Consider the following 3,410-nt stretch of genomic DNA (forward strand, 5'->3'; position numbering starts at 1 on the left):
AATATATATATATAATATACATACGATTATATACATACTTGCATACATTCTAGATTACATCTCGCGCGTGTCTGCTGGGTGGCCGAACGCGAATGTATATAATCTTAGCCTCTGTTTACGGCTCTGATAACCACCTCTTTTGTCATCATGGAGCTTAGACGATCGCATGTATGTGTTTATTTTTGTCTTTAGCTTCTGTGCTTGATTTGGCGAATTCTGTTTGTAGTTTTATGTTACTCCCTTATGCTTGGCCGAACCCCCTTGGCCTTTCTCCTCTTATGCCTATATGCCCTGGCGCTTGCTGCAGGTTGTAAAAGGCGTTTTTATGAGGGAACGTACAGCTGCAGCGGTTTATGGTGTCAGCAAATGCGCCATGTCGGCTGGACGCTTGCCATAGAGGTTTCCATCCTCCTATTGGTTTATGCATGTTGTAGTCTACAAGTTCGTTCGGTTTTCCTTCCTGTCTGTTGTTTTCGTCTCTCTGTCCCCCTTTTCAAGTTTTACCCACTTACTATCTTTACTCACTCACTCACACGTTTGCACACATACACGTGCATGTGCAGTCTCATCCTCTCGCTCTCTTTTACGCACACGTTCTGTCTCTGTCTGTCTGTCTCTCTCCCTCTCTTTCATAAAAAAAAAAAATGACACCCACACATCCACGCCCACACACATACACACTCCCGTGCTGGCACAGTGAACACTGACGTTTTTTTTCCTCTTTAAATGATGGTACTTCTAAAAGAAATTGTCTTGAACATGCCAGGTCTGACACTAAATCCAATAAATGGTTACCCAGAAGTACCTGGTTTATCACCCCGACGTCCCTGGTTTATCACCCCGACCCCCCTCTTTATCACCCATTCTTTCTCTTTTGCCATTTCCACCGAGTGATAATTATTTCTCTCTTATATGTATACCCTAAGCGACGGAAACAGTGCGCCGATCGAGTGCAAAAGCAAAGTTCGACAAGGAAGTAACTTCAGATTCTAAACTCTTTCAAGCCCAATGCCCAATTTGTCTGCAAAAGTCTATAACCAGGACCCAGGTCTGAAAAAGGGAAAAATGGGGGGGGGGCACACCCAGTACATATACGCATAATAGCAAGAATGGCATACTCCATATTCTAGTCTTCTTTAACTTTTTTAATTTACCGGGCTTAGTGACTTCAAAATCCCCAAACAGCATTGGTGTTAAGTGGGGCGGCGAGTTTGGATCTTATCAAATCCATCACTACCAACATTCGAGGGCCACATTTACGTGCTACAAAAAAAAATTACTTCGAGCATCTAGAACAATCGACAACACTGACGTCACTCTTCTGAGTAGAGAGACGAACTGCTCGCTCAGCTGGTTCCAGCCTTTCAATGTTTCCGTAAAGCAGTAACGTTCTGAGCAAATGAGGATAAGTAAAACTTGCATCTCTATGTTATGGATCTATACAAGCCTCTTTACCGCCTACTTGATTCAAAACACTCCACAGGACTTTAAAAAAAGAAACTACACGGAAGTATGTTAACCTTTGAATATTGTGACTGGCGTTGGATTGACCTGGAGGGGGGGGGGGGGGGGGGGGGGGGGTTACCGTAACATGAGTGGGTACACTCGCGTGGACGGCGGAAATACCAACCAATCAATATAATTATAGAAACAGACGCAAACACACACGTACATGGGGGAGGGGGGCGGGGGACTTAGGATTTGGTTTTTCCAAGTATTTTCTGACACAACATAAAGGTTGCTGTCAACCAAATACAATGGACATGGGGAAGGACAGTGAGTATTTTGTGGTGTTTTTTGGGTGTTGTTTTTCGTTTGTTTGGTTTCTTAAATTATCTTTTAAATTGCTTTTTAAACGATCCCTTACTTAACATACACATTGCAGCCAACCACATTCATAAGGGGGCTCGAAGTCTGTTGGGATTTTAAAACAATTTTCTCACACAATATAAACGTTGCTGCAAACCAAACAATATAATACTTGGGGGTGGGAGTGTTTTGGGATTTTTAAACAATTCTCTTTCACACAATAAAATTTGCAGACAAACGAATAGTATTTAAAATATATCTGAGCTTGCTGACAGGAAAAGGGAAAGACGAAATAAGGAGTAAGCTAATACGGTTTTGCTTTAAAAAGATGAAGTGCACCAACTTAAAGAGGAAAAGCTGCCGGTAGCGAAATTTTGTGGAGAAGTGCTAAGCACTTTGTCACTTGAAGAGTCATGAGACTGAGACTACAAGGGAAGAGACTCTAGGAAGGAAAAAGAATCTTTGAATCGAACATCATGCTTGGATTTCCACAAGTTGGCCAAAAGTTCTGAACCAAAAGTGTCTCAGTCTTCAGCTTACCAAACATTTGTCACAGAACCATGAATACCAACTATAGTAACGCCTCTGAACAAATATATAATATGTATATGTACATATAAATATATATAATTGACAAGGAGAGGCAACGTTCTCGGATTCACGCTAACCAACACAAAGAAAACGACGTTGCAGCGAAGATATTTTATAATACATGTATATAAGATGCACCCAAAGAGACAACCAAAGATGACACACCACAGTGCAGAATATCGACCTTTTCCTAACACTCACTGCAACCGACATTTTCTGACACGCCGCAATGGCCTCCCACATACGCCCTCATTAACAAGAGATACAATGAAGACTAATACAGAACAAGCAATATTGTCTGTCGTGCCAGAACAGTGCCTATCAGAATATAAGGGCAATGACTTTGAGTTGACCTTATTCAGGGCAGTTTGACCGCTATTGTCACCTCTGCCCCATTTCTCTGGCTTCTACGGAGAAAAAAACCCTGTCAGACATCACGCTAAACACACACTTAGTAAGGCTGCTCCTTGTGAATGCGAGATTCTCAGGTTTCCCGAACTGCCCTAGCTGCCGTCGCTTGAGCCGTCAATTTCTGAGACCTAGATTAATCAGTCTTTCCCGTGACAAAGACAAGGGAGGCCAAAACCGTGCGAGATCAGATAGCAAAGGAAACTACGAGGAGGCTGACTCAAACAAAAGACAAATAAATATGTCAAACGTGAGAAATCATGGCATGGAGAAAGGAGACTATCTGACTCGGACCCGGAGCGGGGCACCAACTTCCATAGTCACGCTTGTCACAGAAACAAACCCACAAAAAGAACAACGACAGAATCGAGTAACGAGAGCCGCGTTACTGTTTGGCTTGTACTAAACTGTTCCTTCAGCATCGCAGCAGCTACGCCTAGAGGCGGGGAGCTTCTCACTATAAGTACAGCTCCGACATTGCAAAGCAAATAGACAGGGATATGGAAGCGAATCATAGATCAAGAATAAGTACAAGAACAATACACTGGACATTTATTTCACCCTTTGTCGCCCATATAGCAGTACGGTAAGACATATAATAT

The sequence above is a fragment of the Aplysia californica genome, unplaced genomic scaffold (assembly GCF_000002075.1).
Source record: "Aplysia californica isolate F4 #8 unplaced genomic scaffold, AplCal3.0 scaffold00471, whole genome shotgun sequence".
Lineage (NCBI taxonomy): Eukaryota > Metazoa > Mollusca > Gastropoda > Aplysiida > Aplysiidae > Aplysia > Aplysia californica.